This window comes from Rosa chinensis, chromosome 4 (genome assembly GCF_002994745.2).
Source record: "Rosa chinensis cultivar Old Blush chromosome 4, RchiOBHm-V2, whole genome shotgun sequence".
Classification (NCBI taxonomy): Eukaryota; Viridiplantae; Streptophyta; class Magnoliopsida; order Rosales; family Rosaceae; genus Rosa; species Rosa chinensis.
The window spans coordinates 32990569-33012424 of NC_037091.1; the positions used below are offsets into that span (position 1 = coordinate 32990569).

General features: G+C 42.9%; 1 long non-coding RNA gene across 2 annotated transcripts; it reads right to left on the bottom strand.

Moving 5' to 3' along the window:
* Positions 1–19419: 19419 nt before the first annotated feature.
* Positions 19420–20805, bottom strand: LOC112201023. 2 transcript variants are annotated; one of them, XR_005810529.1, is made up of 4 exons: positions 20618–20805; positions 20467–20498; positions 20346–20396; positions 19420–19538 (listed from the first exon to the last, which is right to left on the bottom strand). It is a non-coding gene; the product is annotated as an uncharacterized LOC112201023 (long non-coding RNA). The 2 variants fall into 2 exon arrangements; XR_002936546.2 differs by lacking the exon at positions 19420–19538 and having other exon boundaries at positions 19567–20396.
* Between the last annotated feature and the right edge of the window lie 1051 nt (positions 20806–21856).

The following is a 21856-nucleotide window of genomic DNA, read 5'->3' on the forward strand; positions in this document are numbered from 1 at the left end:
AACGGTCACCCACAGTGACTCCAGATCCGAAGACCAGCAAACGATCACCCACAGTGACTCCAGATTCGAAGATCAGCAAACATTTACAAAGAATCCCACATGACTCAAAATGTTACCCCAACTCAATTACTCTTTCAACACGACAAATCAATAAGCCCCTGATAAAACGAATTTTCCACAAAGAGTAAACGCACAAAACCACATTCTGAATAATTCACAGTTCATACGCACATCACAATGTCACGCCATCTATATATATATTTCACGTAAATATATATATACGTAGTCATTCATGCAGGAATGACCACTAATACCAACTATAGTTTTATAAATTAACTACTCGAATATCGTTTTATATCAAAACATTGTTTTAACCTACCCATGAACCATTGTCGATCAAGTTCATATATTTTAAAACAAATAATTTATTTTGATAAATACGATTTTTCATGCTAACAATTAAATATACTAAATTAAAACATAACTACTTTATCAACCGAAACACCGTGAGATTTACTCACCTCCAAATCCTGCTGCGTCTTCTCTAACAGCCAAGATACGATTCACAATCGTCCGCCAACTCAAATCATCAATCACCTAACCAAATCAAGGCCACACTCAATACAACACAAAGCACACAATTCACAAAACACAATTATACGACGATCCAACAGTCGGATCCTCATCCGAGACCATCCAACGTCTTCGGAACACTTCTACGATCAACAAATCAAAACTACAAGTCGATCGGAAGGCCAAATCCTCACGGATCGAAAACCAAAACGAATCGAAAACCCTAAAATTTGGAAAATTCATAACATGCTCATACGATTTCCAAAAATTACAAATTATATATCGAAATGCTCGTATCAACGAGTAGATCGCACTGAGGAGCAGAAACTGCCCCAGAGGTGGCCGGAGGTCGCCGGAAACCACCACCACAGTGGCGGCACCGCCACCAAACCAAAGTCAAAATTTGACAAAAGTTCCAACATCAAAGTTCTTCATCTCAACTCCAATTGAAATATTCATAACTACCACAAAGTCAGAATCAAATCCATTTGGCCGGAATTTACCTCGCACGTTTTGAAAACCGATGAACCCTAGAATCACAATCTTCAAAATTCGACCTCCACACTTTGAATCGTTGCAAGCCGCTTGGAGGGAAACATCAACGTCCTATAGGCTGCAAAAGCCCTCAAGAATCACCGGTTATGGTGGCTGGAAACGTGATCTCCAATCTGGGTTCGAAGCATCGCCGCCGCCAAACTTCCCGGCCTTGCACCGCCCTCCACAGCTCGTTTTATGCTCTAATTCTTCCACAGACCTCAAGAGGGGACTGAGGAAAGCAGGATTCCCTTTGGAATCGAAGCAAAAGGTGGCCGGAGGAGGAAGAACGACGCCGGCGAAAGTGAGGAGGCGAACCGGGGTCGGGACCGAAGAGAGAGAAAAAGTTTCCTTTTTCTGAAACTTCAGATTTTCTGATTTTTTTCCTATTTAACCAAAATGGAAACTTTTTCCAATGGCCATAACTTCTTCATACGAACTCCGATTTTCACGTTCCATATGTCCACGAACTCGTATCGACATGCTCACAACTTTCATGAAGGAAGTTCTCACAGAATCTAAATGTATAAAAAGTCAAACTTCGTAACCCCCTAAAACGTGCACTCCGAATAATTATTCGTCCAAAAATAATTCCACTCCACCCTCGACCATGAAATCGTACAAACGAACACTTTATTAATCCCAGGAAACATTTAGGAATTAATAACAAATTTCTGAGGTCTTACAAGATAGGTTGATCATATTTTCAACATGGCGTTTTCCTTGTTTTTCATTGTGCTTCTACTTCTGAAATCTTCTCGTCTCTTTTGGCAGTGTGCATTTCCAGATTTCTGGGCTTTATAGCTTAATCTCATCTTGGGTTATGGGCTTTATAGCCTAATCTCACAAGGACTCGGCTTCATCAGCCGTTTGGGAATTACGCAATTTGTGCCCCTGCGGAACTGAAAACCCGTCCAAGTGAGAAACCCAAGGACTAAGATTGCAGGAGGTGCGGCGGGCTACAACAATGGAGATCGGGTGGTGATATGGCAGAGAGTGGTGGACCGGTACTGCCCCCCAGTCTTTCCCACCGTTGCCCGGCCAGCCTATCAATCCTCTTCAATCTTTTGCTGAAGCTCTTCAAATTCTGAAGAATCAGGAGGGATTTGCATCGGATTCAGAGGTGTCGGCGACGACAGTGGAACATCGCACTCATGTGCTATGGCGGGTATCGCGATTGCGTAGTGTAACGCATGATGTATGTATCGCATTTGTGTAGATACTTTGTATAGCGCTATTGGCCGCAAAGCCTTTATAATAAACATTCCTTTTGGAGTATGTATCGTCTTACATTGTGCTATCACCTTTTATTTATGTATGAGCTGTGTATCGCGCATTACTTGTCATTGCGGTGAAGTTTGAGTGTGGGCACCGCATTTTAGGGTGTAGTATGATATCGATATTTACGGAGATAGCGAGTGGCAAATTTTTGACATTGAGTGACTTCGTTTGGCGTGGGATCTCGTCGGCGTTAGCCGTCGCTGCCTTACATGAGGGGCCCATGAATCGCGATGTGTCGCGTGGTGACAACTGTAGTTGTGGCGATGTATTGTCCATCATTTATGCAGTTGCTTCATGGCGAAGTACTGCGTAGCGTTTATGTATTTTAAACATACAAGCATTCATTGATATCGCAGTGATATTCATTTAGTGATAGGAGGATTCGTTGGTGGCGGAGTATCGCATATCGTTAACGTCCATTCAGTCATTGGTGTATCGCGTGATGTTCATTAATTCATTCGTTGGTGTATCGTGCAGCATTCATTTAATCATTCGTTGGCGTATTGCGCAGCATTCATTCATTCATTCGTTGGCATATCGCGTAGCATTCATTCATTGATTCATTGGCGTATCGCGTAACATTCATTCATTCATTCATTTGATCGCAACTGGCAGTGCAAGGGTTCGCGAGGGACAACATTGTGCTGTATTGACAGAACCGGCCGTAGGCGATATCGCATTATCATTCATTCAATCATTGTCGGCGTATCACGTAACATTCATTCATTCATTCATTTGATCGCAACTGGCAGCGCAAGGGTTCGTGAGGGACAACATTGTGCTATATCAGCGAAACCAGCCGTGGGCAATATCGCATTATCATTATTAAGTGCGTAGGCAATAAGTTGGGATTGCTGTACGGCGTGCTCGTGCCTGTTGCGTGTTATAGTGGCCATCGTAAGGCCTATGGCAATAATGATGGGAGAGATGTGACCGATCATAGGTCGGAAGGCGATAAGCGTTAACATTCTCTTGATACATTGGGTGGGTGTGGCGATTAGGAGTGTTGCATTCATTACGAGAGCATTCGATATGCATGTAAAATCATAGCATATAATATCATGTGAAGGTAGCTACAAAATACATGACTAAGAAAGGTAAAAGGAGATAATATTGACGCTTACAAGCATTTTGGGGGGGGGGGGGGGGGGGGGGGTGCGATAGTGCTGTGGAGGTGAGCTTGGATCCCTTGCCCTACTTGGGGTATTATCGGAGATGCTGGGCATTCCACGGATGTGGGAGGGTGATACCATCTGTTCCCCTCAAGTAGAAGGTAGCAGGTCCGACGGCCTCAATGAGTTCGTATTACCCTTCCCAGGTAGCCTCGATGAGTTCGTTAGGGTTGGCATCTTCTCCTTCATTACCCAGTCCCCGACGGAGATGAGGCGAGGTATGACTCTGGCATTGTAATAGCGGGCGATATGTTGCTTATTGTTGATGTTGCGTAGGTGTGCCCACTCTCGGCGCTCCTCTAGAAGGTCAGTGTCGAGGTTTAACCCCTCGGAGTTGGTCAGTGGGTCGAAGAAAGCTACTCTCTCGCTACGCACTTCCTGCTCGACAAGGATCACTGCCTCGGAACTGAATGACAAGGAGAAGGGGGACTCGCCGTTGGCCTTTGTCAGAGTTGTTCTGATCGCCCACAAGACCTCGGGTAACTTCTCAGCCCACAGGCCTTTGGCATCGTCTAGCCGCCTCTTCAGGTTTTGCTTGATTATTTTATTGATGGCTTAGACTTGGTCGTTGGTCTGTGGGTGTGCGGGGGAGGCATATCGGATCTGCGTGCCGTATTGGCCAACGAAGTCCCGAAGTGTATCGTTGTCAAACTTAGCACCGTTATCGGTGATGATTGTCTCAGGGATTCCAAATCGGCAGTATATGTTCTTCCATAGAAAATTAATGACCTTAGCAACCGTGATTGTGGCCAAAGCCTCGGCCTCGACCCACTTGGTGTTGTAGTCCACTGCGACGATGATGAATTTGAGCTATCCCGGTGTTGTTGGGAACTTGCCGATGATGTCAGGACCCACCCCGGAATTACCCTCCTAACTCCAAGATGTACCTGCGGGGCCCACTTTTGGAAAAATTCGACAGAACTTCCCCTAAAAGTGGACAACCCTAAACCTGCTGAAAACACTTCTAAGTATAGTAATTTCTATGCTTGAAGCCACCCTGCTTCCAAGCAACAATCCGCAAATTTCCAAGTAAAAACATCGTACTACACAAACATAACCATTTATATAAATTACAACCCAGCAAATCAAATCTTTCTACTTTCTCCAATAATATACAACTCCCATACACTCATAATTATACAAATGTATAAATCCACCCTTTTTAAGTCATCAGAGCAATCTAAAGAACACACTCGAAATATAATACATAAAGTAGGTTAACAAATAACCTACTGAAGATAGATGGCAAAGGTGGTGCTAGCCTCCACTCCTAAGCCGGTCAGCAACGCTGCGATCTGGGCAATTGAAACCAAAGGGCCCAGGGGAAAAGTACATAAAAACGTTAGCGTGAGTGGACAAAATAAATAAGTATAAAGGAAGAAAAGTTCATACTTTCCCACAAATTTACATTATAAAAATCTCGATGCATGCAACGTTATAAAACGTATTTCTTTAAATTCAAAACTCGTGAAAAACATACCAGCCTCGCTGGTTAAAAGAAAACGGACTAGCCCCGCTAATCAAGTAACGATAAAAATATGGGGAAGAGATTTCACCATACGAAAGAAGGGAGCCTCCCAGGCTCGGGTCGGAGTGTCCCACACTCTGGAGCATCCCATGCTCTGCTCTTACTCACCCACAAACACATAGTAAACAGGGAGGAGTACTAATAGGCTAGCTAGCAATAAAATATAGCGACCCAGGTATGGTGGGTAAAAACTATTAAAATCTAATAAATCCTTAAGGCTTCCCCATGTCCCATGAATAAAAGAAACACAGGTACGATTCCCAACCGTACCCGGAAATTCTCGTAAAGTCGTATAACCTAACAGCGTGTCCCACACGCTACAGAAATAAGTAGATTGCCAATGAGGCATTCTCAATGCTAAAATCGAAAATCGATAAATAAACATGGAGAATTACTCCAACAAAATTCAATTTACAAAAAAAAGTCTCAATTCGACGATTATAAATATAATATAAATGGTATAAATCCGGAAATCACATCGAAAACCATTCGTCGAAAAATCACATCAATTATAAATTCGAATCCGAGCGTAACAACTTAATAACCAAAGCTCACCACCGGTATAAATCATAAATACTTCACAAAATCATTATTGGAAACAAATCCACGAGATAAATCGTAATCAAATTCCTATGCTCGGAAAATAATATATTAATTAAATAGAACATGCTTTAATAAATAAATGCATGCATCACTTATTCGAAAACAAAAGTCCACTCACAGTGTACGGCTAAGCCTGCCGTCGATCCGAACCCTCCTCGAGGGAATCCTCCTCACGTCCTGTACAATATAACGTTCGTAAACCCATAATTACTGGATAGAAAGCTAAATTGCGAAAAGCAAAACCAAACCCTAACATTCTCTTTATATGCCCAAAACATCCAATCTTCTTCACTAATATCAATCCCTTAAGGTATAGGCTTTAAGGCTGAATCAAGGAAATCCGGTGGATGGATTCCTCGCAATTTAATTAACAATTCCACCATTGAACAACATCAAAATCCACATTCATTCCATCTCCAATTCTATCACAAAGCTGCAATTATGAAACTAGATGTATAATTGGCTAATTATATCAACAACATAAGTCAAATTCCGGCCAAACACAGTCTCACGCGCCACCAACAGTGGCGACGCGTGGCACCCACGCGCCGGTACCAACCTCCACCACCGGCTACCAAATTCCATGTATAGCTACAACTCGACCCACTGATTAATTTTCTCAACTACAACACATCCCAATTTTACCTGGAAATGGTCGAATTCGGCCGGCGAAAATAACCCAGAAATTCAAGAACCCTAGGTTTTCAATTCTGCCTCTACACGTCAAATCTTGATTCGAGGCTAGGGGCGAAATGATCTCCGTCGAAAACCAAGCCTTCGACGCCGATATGGTGACCGGAGGTGGCCGGAATCGCCGGAAATCGGCAATAATGGCGAACTGCTACAGTGACTTTCCCCGCTCCGAATCGAGCTTCTCCGGCCAAATCTTCGAAAAATACCTCCACAGATGTAACAAGGGGAAGGAGGCGAGCTTGGGAATGGCCGGATTGCGTCCTGGGTCGGCCGGAGGAGGAAGAAATCGAAGGGGAAAGATCGGGCCGAAAGGGAGGAAGGGTCGGGGAAGAGAAGAGAGAGTTACCGGGGGGGCTGGGTAGAATTTCCGAAAATGGAAATCTACCAACAGTAACTTCCATAAATATATAAATTACCATGAACAGTAACTTCTACATTTTTGGCCATAACTTTCACATACTAAGTCCAATTTTTACGCACCACATATGCACGCGCTCGGTTTAAAGTCCTCTACGACTTTCATGAAGAACATTTCCTCAAATTTTGACCCAAACAAAAAGTCAACTTTTAGGGCCACTAAATATCAATAAAAAGTAAAAAAAAATTGAAAGTACTCGACAATTACCGTCCAAATAATGAGTAAATCGTTAATTCTAGGTTCGGGACGTAACAGATGAAGTCTAGACCCCACTGCCAGTATGCCCAAGGAGCGATGATGATCGAGAGCGGTACCGATGGTGCAAGAGGGGAGTTGGCGAACTGGTGGCATTTAAGGCAGGCACTGGTGATGCGCTTCCTGTCTTGCTCGATTGTGGGCCAAAAGTATCATGTACGTAGTGCCTTAAATGCCAGGTTTCTCGCACCAACATGGTTACCGCAGACTCCGCTATGCAGCGATAGCAGGACTCGCTATCCCTCTTCCAAGGAGATGCACTTCAGCAGGGGGAAGGATCTTCCCTTCCTGTACAGTTTTCCCTATCGTACCGTGTACAACGTTGCTCTTCTACGGAGCCTGGTGGTGGTAATCTTGTCCTGGGCTCGATACCCTTGGAGAGGTAATCGATAATTGGGTCCATCCACGAAGGCGGACGCTCACTCTCGGTCAAGAATATTTCCGAGAATGGCTTATCGATACTCGGTTTGTCCAGGATTTCCAACTTTATGGTTCCCATGTCAGTGTTTGGGGGCGACGTTGCCAACCTGGCGACAGTGTCTGCCCTGCTGTTCTGTACCCGGGGAATCAAGGCGATGGTATGGCTGGCGAGACATCGTTGGATTAAGGCTTTGGCGAGGGATTGGTAGTAGGATAGATGTGGCTCTTTGGCTTGGAAATTGCCGCCTACTTGGTTGACGACCAACTGGGAATCACTAAAGATTGCCAGTCTCGTGACTCCTAACTCCTTGGCCAACTGGATGCCAGCGATTAGCGCTTCGTACTCGGTTGTGTTGTTTGAGGCCTTGAACTTAAATTGTAGCGCATACTCATATGTGTTCCCTTCCGGGTCAGTCAAGACTACCACGGCGCCACTGAGCTTACTGTTGGAGGATCCGTCGACATGAAGAGTCCACATGGGGGTGGTATGGGTTTCCAAGACAGTCTCGTTCGAGGATGCTGCACCTTCTAGGGGTATGAACTCAGAATTAAAATCGGCAGTGGCTTGCCCTTTGATGGTCGTACGCGGCATGTAATGAATGTCAAACTCGCTGAGTTCGATGGACCACTTTACCAACCTTCCCAAAGATTCCGGGTTCTGGAGAACTGGCTTCAACAGTTGGTTGATCAAGACATGTATAGTGTGCGCTGGAAAATATTGCCTCGAGCAGCGGTGAGGAGTGTGAGGGTGAATTTCTCGATATCGGAGTACCTAGACTCAGCATCGTTGAATCCTTTGCCTGTGTAATAGACTGGCAATTCATTGCAGTCCTTTCGCCGTGCCTAACCAGGGCGGTGCTAATCGCGGAGACGAGGTAAATATACAGGGTCTCTCCTGGGATAGGTTTGGAGAGAGTGGGTACTGATGCCAGGTGGTCTCGGAGGCCTTTAAAAGCTTTTTTATGCTCGGGTCCCCAGCTGATCGTTTCTAGTATGGTGAGTTTTGAGGAGCTTGAAGAATTGGGCGCACTTGTCGGTTAAGCGTGATATGAATCGGGCGAGAGCGACAACCTTCCCGGTGAGGGATTGGACTTCATTCCTTGTTTTTAGTGGTGCCATATCGAAAATTGCTTGCACCTTCTCGGGGTTGGCTTCGATGCCCCTCTCGCTGACCACAAAACCCAAGAATCAAATTATAATTATCATCATATTTATCATAGATTGGCTCCGTATCGAGATCAAATTTAGAATCACCAAAATTCGATGAATCGATCTCTTCTTCGAAAATAGGCATATCAAATATTTGTTTGCCTCTATATTCTTTCCAGGCATCATATTAAGACGCCTCTATGGATTGTTTAGTATCATAGACAAATTTCTTTTGCAAGAAATTTGGAGCTGGATAATTGTAAACAAGAGTTAACTTGTATCGATGATACTCAAATTTACAGTCGCGAAGGACAACTTGGCCACTAGAATAATTGTTCTGGCCATTCATGCAAAGTGGGTTGTAGATGTGCCCTCCATATATATCAAAGCCATCGCTTGGCCTTGAAGAATATATGAAGAACTTCAAGTTGAATTGATTAATAAAGCCATAGATTGGCTTCTGTAGACCACAACTTAATTGATAATTAAGTTGGCCATGGCTTAATTGATTAACTCCACCATGAAGTCCAGCATGGCCAAGGCTAAATTGATGATAGTAAGGTGGGCCCTGCCCTTGACCCTTTGCATGATCATGATGATGTCCAGCCACCATATTCCATCTTGATTGATAATTGAGTGGGTCATGTTGACCATGCTCTTGACCCTTTGTATGGTCATGATGACGTCCAGTAGCAGAGTCACAATTGAATTGATCATGAACTTGCTTCTTTTGATCAAAAGGATGATCATGGGCCATATCTTGCCCCCCCCCCCCCCATGCATCTGACCAGTAGCCATGTATTTGGCTTGATCAGTGAAGAAATCAGCTATTTGTTCAGAGATAATTTTCTTGTCAGAAGAACAATCTTGTTGATCCTCTTCTCCATATGCAGCCTCTGTTCAAGGCTGTGATTTACCAGTGGGCAAGCTGATTTCTTCTTCTGCAACAGACTGATCAAGACGAAGGTTTTCGCCTTTAGATTGATCGCCTCTTATAGGAAATTCAATCTCAGAAACAGCCTTTTTACACTTAAACTTGCTGAAGATCGAGAAACTCAGCAAAGCAGTAAGTGACAACAATGGTGATGAATTACGTTCAAGCTCAATTTCAACTTCCGCAGATAACAACAAGGACCTAACTTCTTCCATATCAATATTAGGTTTTCCCCTCATTATTTGTCTAGTATGTCCATACTCACTAGGGAGACCAGTAAGAATAAGAACTTTTACATCTTGATCTGACATATGAACCCCAACAGCAGCCAATTTATCTCTTACACTCTTAAATCTCAACAAGTATTTTTCAATGGAATCAGGTCCCTTTCGGATGTTATGTAAAGAAGACTTCAATTGCATTATATGTGACTCAGAAGTACTAGCATAACGCTTCTTAAGAGTAAGCCATACATCCATTGAAGATTGACAGCCAACAATAAGAGTGAGTGCTTCTGGGGATAGTGTGCTGGTAATAATAGATATGATGAAACTATCCTGCTCTAACCATTTTTCATGTGCACCAGAAAGATCATGAGTAAGAGAGCCATTAGTACCAGTGGGAAATTGAGGCGGGCAAGGATAGGATCCATCAACGAACTTCAAGAGACCATGGCCGCGCAGGTGATGTTGCATTAGATATAACCAAGTTGGGTAATTGGTTTCATCGAGACGAACAGGAACTGAGTTGCAAACTTGAGTCGGAGAACCCATTGAAATCTTCAGAATTGAAACTTCGATCTTGAATTTGACAGAGAAAGCTTCGATTGCTTGATAACTTTGAAGAAGAAAGCTTCGATTGCACAGCTTCGTGTGCGAACAAGTTTGAATCTTGAAGGAAAATTGTTTCGAACAAATTATAAATCTTGAGGATGAACAACCACAGAAACGAACTTTACTTCTGGTAATTGTATAACAATGATGAAGACACTAAAGTAATCCTTGGTATTTGACGAGTAATTGTACAGAAACGATTGCAACGCGAAACACGATCTTGATTCTCTTGTAGTTTCTAGGGTTTTTAATATGAAGAGCAAGAAGAAATTGACGAATCGAAACAGAGAGCAGCGGAAAACAATGGCGATAAGCAATGGTCAGGCCTCCATGGGCTCTGATACCATGTTGAAAATTCTGATCATGGTGAAAATTAAGCCCTAAGCTAAAGAACAGACGAAGAAGAAGAACAGAGGAAGAAGACGATGTACTTTTCTGATTTTTCTTATTTTGTGAGAAGTGACCTGTTTGTCCTCGCCAATGACAATCACAAGGAGTTGATCATATAGCACCTTGCCCTGCTGAGCGTTCCACCGAATTTGGCGGTCAATACTTGCAAGCTCCCTTTCTATCTCTTTTCCATATCTTTCGCTATTGCCCCCCAGTATTATGACCTTTTCTTCAAAACTTGCATAATCTAGGATGGGAAGCGGAGCGAGCTTGTCAGCCTCAATGGTGCTATTGACCATCTTTTTACTTTAGGAATTTCCTTTGGTAAAGATTTTCCCCTGGCATCCCAATGATGGTGAATACAAAAAGACTCCGGTGTAGTCCCACCAGGTGTGCCAAAATGTTTGGCTCCAGTTTTGTTGCAGATGGTCAACAGTCTCTTTCCTACGCGGGCGTGCAAGCACCGTTCGGGTGCAGTCATCGGGGGTGTCCCTTGACCTGACTTCTTTCAAACAATTGTGGACCAGGAGAGCACTAACCTCGTCGCTGGATTCTTTGTGCCTCGTGGTGAGGGATTTTGCTAAGCTTCTTCAAAATCACGCAATCGATACTCGACTTCATAGATCAAGCAGAGTGAAAATCACTAGGAAGTGGGGAGAACTTGCAAAAGCATGACTTTAGCTTGGTTGGTTTGCTAGGGTGTTACCCTTGCTTGGCTGGCTCCGTAACCGTTGTATTCGGGGTACTACAGTCAGCTCCCGAGGAGACTAGGACCGAAGCATGTTGACAGAGGGTTTGGTGGCACTGACAATCGGCTCTTGAGGATTTTGGGACTGGAGTGTGGTTACCGGTAAGAGAAGGAGAGGGGTTGCTTTGGAGAGGCTTGGATAATCGTGGAGATTGATTGAATGAATTGTATGTCTTGTTACTTCGTCGTAGCCTCTATATATAGGCTGTCGGGCCAAAGTGGTTGGCCTTAAACAAATCATGATGGAGAACTAATGGAATTGTGGAGCACTAATGGAATTATGGAGCACTAATGGAATTATGGCAGGTTTAATGGAATTATGGTAGGTTTTCCAATTAAGCACTAATGGAATCATGATAGGTTTTCCAATGTTGGCCACCATGAAATGTAGTTGAATGCTTCCCCACGTGCATGCCATATTCCTAAATTGAATGGAGTATGAATATTCGCATGGGCGTGCCTTTTCTTGCAACTTGTATAATCTTCCATAATTCTGCAAGTAGGCTTTATTTAGCCTCTAAATAATATATTTCGAACTTGTCGACAATATATAGCTTGAGCCACGGACATTGGCTCAATTTCTCCAAGACACGCCTTGTCAGGCCAAAATGCTCATTTTGGGTTCAAACAATAGCGTTAACCAATATCTGGTATGTGGCCCGACGTTCTTTAGGCCAAACTACATTACCTTGTAACAGTACAAACCATTATCGGTAGTGAAACATATGTGCTCCTGATCGGAGGGTTCCATGGCGATTTGGTTGTAGCCAGAGAAGGCGTCCATAAAACTGAAGAGCTTGTGGCCTGCGGTGGAGTCAACTAACTGATTGATCAATGGGAGGGGAAAACTGTCCTTTGGGCAAGCCTTGTTCAAGTTGGTGTAATCGACACACATGCACCATTTTTCTGTTGGGCTTCTTTACTATTATGACATTGGAGACCCATGTCGGGTAGGAGACTTCCCGGACAAACCCTATGTCCTGGAGTTTCTTGACCTCAGCCTGGATCGCCTTGTATTTTTCTTCTGTGAAAGCCCTTCGTCTTTGGCGAATTGGGGGAACGTCTAGTGAGATGGTGAGTTTGTGGGTCAACAGTTCTAGCGAGATTCTTGGCATATCGGCGTACGACCATGCGAACACTTCCTGTCGTGTCTTGAGGAAGGCAATTAGCTCCGCTTGGAACTGTGGATCCGTTTTGGACTCGATCTTAACTTTTCTTTCTGGGTATGCATCGGAAATGGAGACCGATATCAGGTCTTCCAAAGCATCTGGTCTCGGGTGCTTGAGCTTGTGCTTATTGTCCTTCTTTTTGTTGCGTGTATCGCGATCATCTGGAGTTTTAGGATCTTCCCTTGGATCATCGGGCTTGTCAGAGGAAGAGGGCAAGTCTGAAGTTAGAAGTGCCTCTCGTCTGCCGTGTCCCCTCACGACAGTCAAGGAGTTGCATTGTCTCGCGAGCTGTTGGTTGCCTCTGACGGTGAGGATGCCGCCCGGGGTTGGTATCTTCATCATTATCATGTGCCCTACCACAAAGCATTGGAGTCCCCAGATGGCGTCTCGTCCTAGTATGACGTTGTAGGATGAGGGGCAGTCTACGATGCTGGAGTGTACGGTCATGGTGGCGATGGTGCCGCCTCTGCCCAGTGTGATCCGGAGGTTATCGGATCCCAAGGGCTGTGTGATTTCTCCTGCAAAGCTGATTAAGGGTTCGTGGTCTTAATTGAGTTTCTTCTTATCCTAGTTCAAGCCTTCGTATCAACTGCCGAACATGGCACTGACTGCTGCGCCGCTATCGACCAAGACCCGGTGGCACCGATGGTGGTCGATGACCATGGTGATCAAGAAAGGGTCATTATAATGCTGCCGTATGGTATCCTCGCCGTGATTAAAGGCTATCGAGTTCCATTCCACCTGTGTGGTGTGGCAGCCGTGGCTGAGTCCCAATATCTCCTGGCCCCGAGGGTATTGGCACTTTTGTGCATGGTGGGTCTCGGGTGCTTTTGGGGCCCCGCTGTGTATCGTTAGAATTTGTCCTAGACTTCAATGGCGTTAGCGCCTGTGGCGGGGGTGCGATATTGTGAGAGCTGGCCACTCTGAATGAGATGCTCGATAGCATTTTTTAGGGCCCAACATATATTGGTAGGGTGTCTAGATTCTTCATGGTATGTGCAATATTTGTCGTTGTCTCGTGGCTTGGCCTGACCGGGCTTGCGTCGTGGTGGGTGCAGGATGATGTCTTTGTGGTTGTTCCAGATCTCGTCATAAGAAGCCGTAAGTGTGGTGCATATCTCGTATCGAGGTGCCTTGAATCTCTAATCCCTTTGTCGGGTATTGCTATATGGTGCATCGCGATACCGATTACTGGATGAATTGTACTTCAATTTTTCTGGGCTTTTTCTGTACTGCTTGTCCCTCCTATCGCTGTAACCTTGCCGGTCTCGCGGGGTTCTATCGTTCTGTTGGGCGGCTTAATCCCTATTGGTGTCTTTATTCCTGCTGTCAGAGGTTTCGGCGAGGTGACTCGCTTGAGGTACAGCGACTGGATGCACATTGGTGTTGGTATCGCGGCTAAAGGTATCGTATTCTACCTTTGCAAAAGCGGTGGCGGCATCGAGCAGGTCATCGTACGTCGCGAGAGGATTGGTGTTTATTTGAAGTAGGTAGTATCCTGGCTGGAGTGCTTGCTTGAATGTTGAGGCCGCTAGGACCTGGTCAAGGGAGTGGCATTGCGTAGCATGCTTTTGCCAACGGCGTACGAAGTCTCGCAATCGCTCATTCGGTCGTTGCTTGAGCCGGAATATGTGGGGTGTCGTATGATATCCGCTGCCGCACAGAATGAATCGGCGTAGGAATTTGTCCCCGAGCTCTTGGAAGCTGTTAATGGAGTTGGTGGGGAGATTGAGAAACCATCGTAAGGCTTCGTCTGTTAAGGTTTCATCTAACGAGTAGCAAGCCATGGCGTCTGTATATCGAGTTCCGTGTAGTAAGGATTGGAAGATTTCGAGGTGGTGGTATGGGTCCCTGGTGCCGTTATATTTCTCGATCTTGAAGGGTTTGGCTTCTGGGGGCACTTCTCAGCTTGGATCCAAGGGGTGAACGGGCCCACCTTGCCCTAGAAGCTGGCTGTGATCGGCTGCCAGCCAGTTTTGCTCTCGGCATTCTCAATTCACGTTTGTAGGGAGACGATGGCCTCGCTCATTTGCAACAGCAACCGAGTGTTGGGATCGGCAGCAGGTATATTAGTGGTGACAACCGTATTAGTGCCTGATGTCCAGGCCAAATCGGAAGCCTGTTGGGGAGTTCATGTAGACCACTTGAGGTCCTGTACTAGTGTCGCCAAGTGTGGGGCCCGTGGGGCTTCCCGATGTAGCTCCCGGGGGTATGAAGGTGCCAGGGAGGCCGATGGCGGGATCCGCAGTGAGGATTGATCCCGGCGTGGGGACACCTCCAATGGTCGATATCGGGGTTTCCTGCTGGTGGGCCTTGTCTGAGGCGTCGTCCCGCACGACTTACCGCTGGAGTGCTTCTCGTAGGGTGCGGTTTTGGTTGGTCATATTTTCGACCTCCCGATAGGCAGCCATGGCAGCTGCTCGCTCGACCTCGACCTGTGCACGCGTCTTCATGAGGTCGCGCATTGCTATTTGTAGCGCGGTGGTTGGATCGGTGGTCATGACTGATCGAGTCTCGGTGTTCGGGCTCTAAACCTCGAGAATGCATTGCACCTCGGGGGTCGTTGCCTCACAAGGCGGATCGTCGTTGCTGGTATCGGGATTGCTAGTAGCCATCGATGTGTTGTCCTGACAGCAAGGAGCGATGGGAGTCCTTCTAGCGCCAAATGTTTCAGTTGTCTCCAGAGGAGTCTGGTCCAACTGAACACGGGTTGTATCAGTTCGTTACAATCGCTATCGGTCTCGTTTATCTGCAAAACAGACGAATGTCAGAGGGAAGACCGGGTGTGCTGGCCTTCCACGTTCTGATGCCTAAGTCAGTATCAAACAAGATAATGATAATGGAAAGCGATAGTAAATAGTTACCTCTTTGGGTTGTTGGAGATGACCTTAATGTAGCAGATTTGTGGGAGCTTAGTTCCGTTTCTTTCGGTGTGGGACGCTCGGGATCCCGAAATCGCCTCAAGGGGTATCGGAACCCTCGGCTGGGAGTTATTTTGCTGGTATATTGCCAATACGAGTCTTGTGCTTTTGATACTTGTGCCTAGGAGGTATGTGTATACCAACAGAGGCAGCCCTTTGGGCTGCTCACTTTCCCATCCTTCTCCACCATTTTCTACATTTTGTTTTAGTTTTAGTTTAGGGAATTGAAGGATTACTCACCCAAAACTTCAAGGATTCATCAAAGGCCTCTCCTCTACAAGATTCAAGATTTGGGTAATTGTGGGAGTTGTAATTCAAGACTAGTCATGCTAGCTTTTTAGCTATTTGTGACTATTTTTGTTTTCTCCTACACTTCTCTACTACTTGAATTTTGTAATTTTGATGTCTATGATTATGGGTTGTGAATAATTTCCTTGTTGGGGGTTAGGGTTGTGTGCCCTATCCCAAATTTTGTGTAAAAGATGTTTAATTTAATATAATGATGCAATTTTCATATGATGGATGCTTATATCTATTTTTGTTGGGTTAAAATGCATGTCTAGGAGCTTAGTCAACTCTAGGGTGTGTATTTTGAGCATATCTAGGACGGAGTTAGAGGCTTGAGCCCCTCTAATTCCTAAGTTAGAAACCTTCAATTTCGTATTCGAGGGGTTATAAGCATGGTGATTTACATTCGTTGCGTGATTGCGCGGGTGAGTCGCTTAGTAGTCTAATTCATCAATCTCTAGGCCTATTGATGTGAATTAGGGACCCTTAAACCGGCTCTAATTCATGTCAAGTGAGTTTCTACGACCCTTGAATCGGAGTAGGAATACCATGAAAGGGAATTTTGGTCCTTGAGCCTTGAACCGCCTTTGATACGACTACCGCCAAAGTAGGAGATTTGCATTTACACTAAATTAGCTTCCAACACATGAGATTTGGGTGAAGGAGCCTCCCTAACACCCGACATTCTCATTTTTATTGTTTCCATTTCATTTTTACTTTTATTGCTTTACATTTCATTACTTTTTGTTAAGTTAAAATCAACTCACAAACATTGAACTATTCCACTCATTTGTGCAGATCCACCACTAGGTTCTTAGTTTTGATTAGGCTTTGTTGAAAACCAAAGCCGAGCATTGCTAAGGCTTGGTGCCTTAGATTAGCCTTTTTATTTGTTTTATTTCCTTTATTTGCTTAGTGACTTTAGTCCCGACTACCCAAGGATTGTGGGTTAGCCACTAATCCCCGTGGTACGATAATTTTAGGCTTAATACTTCCCTATCTTGACACGGTTCGTACGCTTGCGAGAGTATACACTTGCTAGCACTTCTCATATGTAATCAACCTAGACACCATGTGATACTAACGTGCGCCTACTTGAGAGAAAAAGGAGGGGGAAGCCAACATTAATAAGAGAATCTTTCACCTATTCTGTTATCACTTCGAACTCAAAATTCAACTCAAACTCCCACAAATCACAATCAACACAAATTACAAAAATATTTTATTTACAAATTACAATTTCCAACGCTATTTTTCAAGAAATAAAAAGAATTTAATCCCCAGCAACGGCGCCAAAAATTGACCTGCACAAAAGTTAGTGTTCAATTTAAAACCCTATCAATCTAGTAAGAATAAGTAGGGATCATTCTCAATCGGGGATTAGAACCTTATTAATTCCTAAAAAATAAAGCATTAGACAAATAAAACAAAGAATATATACACATATTTACGATTTGCAAAGGTCTGGGATTTTTGCATTTTAATTTTAATTTAACAACTAATTATATACATGTGACACATCAAAACACATAATCAAGTAGATAATTATGAATGGAATGAAATTAGATAGAGTTAACTACAATTAACATGTTGGAAATGTTTCAAAGCATCAATCACGAATCAAAATATGTCATAGCAAGGAATCAATCAAGAACAGAGATGAACGCATACAAAGTCCTTTTTACTTTCCTTAATTAAATTCACTAGATGAATGCACCATAGTTAACCATATTAAGCATGCAATTACTAGTTGTAGCTAATCATTAATAAGAACACAATCAATGCATTAAGCACATATAGAATTTTGATCAATTCAATCCAAGAACACAAGTTAGAACGCTAATCAAGCATGCAAGACTCATTGTTAATTTACCTAAGGAATTATAATTTTTCCACTTTAATTAGTAAGACCTAGAACGCTAGAAATCTTAATATGGATTCAATTACATGCTCATCAATCAAAGTATGCGTCCTAAGATCAATTAACACATAAACGATGGGATTGAAGCACATACGAAATTAACAAACATGCATAAACACTTTGAAATCGCAATTTGTAACTTTGAAAACCTAAAACATGCTTCATAGTATTCGAAAACTACATATCTAAATAATAACAAGAATTGAAATCGCAAATCACCAAACAATAACAAGAATTGAAATCGTTTTAGGATTAGAAACCGAAATTGTTTTACAAAGCAAAACTGAAAACAAAATAAGGTGTTCATGTTTACACTTTTGAATCCTTCAAGAACTCAAGAAGCTTCAAAGGTGATGGAATGGATGGGGATCATGGCAAGGATCTTGAATGGAGATAGAGATGCTTCACGATCTTGAACTTTGAAGGAGATGAAGTTGCCGAAATATTGAGAGGAGAAGGTGTGGTGACCCGAGAGGGGGGTCCCACAGCGCCGCGACTCCGAGCCAATGAGAAATCGACATGTCACGAATGGCATCTCGATAGCTCATCAACCCGAAACCGCAAGGCCTTTTGAGTTTAGGTTGTTGGTTTACAAAACACTTTCTTGGACAAAAGCCACAAAACATTCTAGCAACCAAACAACATATTTTCGCAAGCGGAATTTAAAGTGAGCTAAAAGATTTGGGCTTACAATAGGAGTCCAATTTGGAAAATAACAAATCACGAAGTGAAAACAAGTATGAGAGACGCGCCCCAGGGTTACGGGTCTCTCGAAATTTTGTAAATGAGCGAATAGAAAACAAATAAACAAATAAATTAGTGAGAAAATAAATAACCAAGTTACTTCAAAATCCGATAAGGGACCAAAACCTTCCTTTTGCTAAAACTAAAGAGAAATGCGCCAAGCCGGGCCATGTGCCTCCCCTGTACGCTTCCCGACCACATGCTCGAAACCTGCACACTATAGTAGGGGTGAGCTTTCGTCTTCGCATGCCCAATAGGGGCCGACCCAACCATGCTAGGTTTGAAAATAATATACTTGAAAATATTTACTACATAATATTGTGCACGTTTATCGAAAAATACTTTAATAAGAGGCAACCACAAACATTTATCTCTTTTATAAAACATATGCAGTATGTTTCACACAATTTGGAACTCCGAGATACTTACCTGCCGGCCAATATAAATCAAATCGGTGACCGACGTGGTTCGTCATCCTTCGAGAACCGGCCAACTACTTTGTAGTCCTTGCGACTACAAGTAGCGAAAGTGTCCATTTTCTGGCTCTGAGTCTCCTATGACTGGTTCACTGTCTGTACTCACCTTTCCCCGACAAACATAGGAGCACAGCCCCCTCCGGAGGTTCACGATTATCGACACCGTGGGATCCTTAGGAATCTACGCGTCTAGGTCCCATTCACTTTCAAGTCACAAACACAAACATACAAGGGTACAGTATCTCAACATGCAAGTCTAGCCTCGGTTTTCGCAATTAGCAATTATCAGTTCTGAAAACACATGTATCACGAGGCATCGACTAATGAGCAACCCAAAAACATACTTGCAGGCAACATATTATTATACTAGGGCATTCCACATATAGAAAAACCTCTAACAAGGAAGGGACAGCTCACCCTACCTGGAAATGTCGGCGTATTCCACACTCTGACGCTTTCCGCTTAAGCTTCCTTAACGATCGTGTTTCCTAAACCATTACTTAGTTTGTAAGTAATTATCTAGGTAAACATCATGATCAACTTTAAGTAATCGCGCACACTAAATCCTTTTTATTTCAATGAGGCCATTAATTATTTCTTTCAACCTTTAACAATTTGGGAAACTAACTTCTTTCTAAAAAAGGAAAACGTCCTTATCACTCCGCTAAACTTTCGCCAATCCGAGCGACCAAAGTCGAGTCGATCCTCACGTTTTACGAGGTCGGTCAACCTTGGTCAACTCTCGGAGTTGACTTTTGACTTTTGACCAAATAATTCCTTTATTTACCATTATCTCTTATTTATTAAAAATAAATAAGTAAATAATTATAAATAAAGTTTTACTTTCACTTTTACCAATTTACTTCTCCTTTTTCACCTTTTCACTTTTACCATGAATTTCACCTCCACACTTACACTTTTACCTTTTACCTCCTTTTTACCGAATTTACCTTTACTTTCACCTTCTTCACTTTTTTACCAATTTACCAAGGTAAAACTCATTTAATCAAACTTTTACCATTTTCTTCATTTTCTTTTTCTTCCATAAACAAACACATTTCTTTTCTTCTTCCTTTTCTTTTTCTTTTGGCCAAAACTACACAACAATAATCACCAAAATTTTCAACACCAATTTCCAATCCTTTGAAAATTAGACCAATAAAATCCTACTAATTAAACTCTCTTCAAATATCTAATTTTCACAATTTTTCCAACAACAACAATATCTCAACAAAATCAAAATCAACCAAATAAATTCCAAAAATTCTAGGGTTTGTCCAAAACCCATTCCTTACCCTTTCTTCTTCAAAACTCATGGCCTAATCCTCCTCATTGGCCTTCTTCACCTACAAATTCGTCCAACATCAATACCACAACCAAAAATCTCGAAACAAGGTTGCATGGATAGATCCTTACCACAAATCCTTGCCAAACCCATAGCCTAGCCTCTTGATTTAGGGAAAATCGGGTTCATGCACCAAAAATCAAAAATGGAAATCAAAACTCGAATTTGATAAGAAAGATGTATAGATCGAAGGAATAGAGGCTAGATTAGGATGGATAATACCTTGATTTGAACTTGGAAAGAAGAAATCACAAAAAGCCCCAATTTAGCTTCGGGTTCTAAGGTTTTTGGAGGGTTGGATGGCCAAATTTCTTGATTTTGGTTGGAGAAATGGAAAGAGGGGATGAAGAGAAGAAAATCTGGAAATTTTGGTGAGGATTGGGATTCCGGCGACGGCGGTACGGCGGCGGCGGCGATTTCGGGCGAGAGGTAGAGAGAGAAGCTCTCGGGTAGAGAGAGAAAGGAAAGGGAGAAAATGAGGAAGAAGCTAGGGTTTTGAGAGAAGGTTTTCCTTTTATACCTCTCCCCAAATTTAATTATGAAATGTCTAAGTTGCCCCTCCTGTTGGGCCAATGGGCTTGGGCTGCTCTATTTTCATTTTCCTTTTAATTTCCTCAAGCCCAATTCGAAAATACATCTTCAAACATCCTTATTTCTCCGACACTTCACCGAATCCATTCGGGAAATTTTTCCGGGCTTGTCCTAAGCCTCGATACTTTAAAAATAGTTTCCTAGACCCAAATTGGATTTTCTCTAATTTCTTAATCCTTTTAATGGCCTCAAAATCTTAATCTAATCTCGAATACATTCGTACCTTATGAATACGTAATTTCATACGTTATGCGACAAATTAAAATAACAAGAAAAAGTACGGGGGTCTACAGAGCTCATAACTTTTCTTTTATTCATTTTTTTGTCGGAAATTTCCTAGATCAATTCTTGACTTCGTCTTAGGCCCAAATGAAAGAACATTGGCCCAAACTTAAATTGTCGGCCCAATAGGTGGTCTCGACACCAAAACAATTTCCAAAATCGATTTCTTCACTTAAATCACCTTGCGAAAATCTTATTGACGAAAAATTACATGCTAAAAATTAAACAAAATTTTTGGGGGCTCAGAGAAGGGGACGAGTTTGTGTGTTTGATTTTGAATTTTATAGTGTGTATAACATCTTCACAAACCTCCCTATATATAGTGCACGGCTAGCTTAGGTATTAAGACTGAAATCTACTTCCATGATGTCATTCAACCAATTAAAATATTCCATGAGAAGTTGAGAACAATCTTGAATCTTCTTTGTAATCTTCATTGACAAAATAATCTTGTATCTTCCCTCATTTTGGACTTCATACAACTCGTATACAATCAGGAAACCTGAGTCAATATTTATTCTCTTTATTTTCTTTTCCATAATTCACATGAAGTAGATATTCTCCAAAACTCTCATTTTTTGATGCATT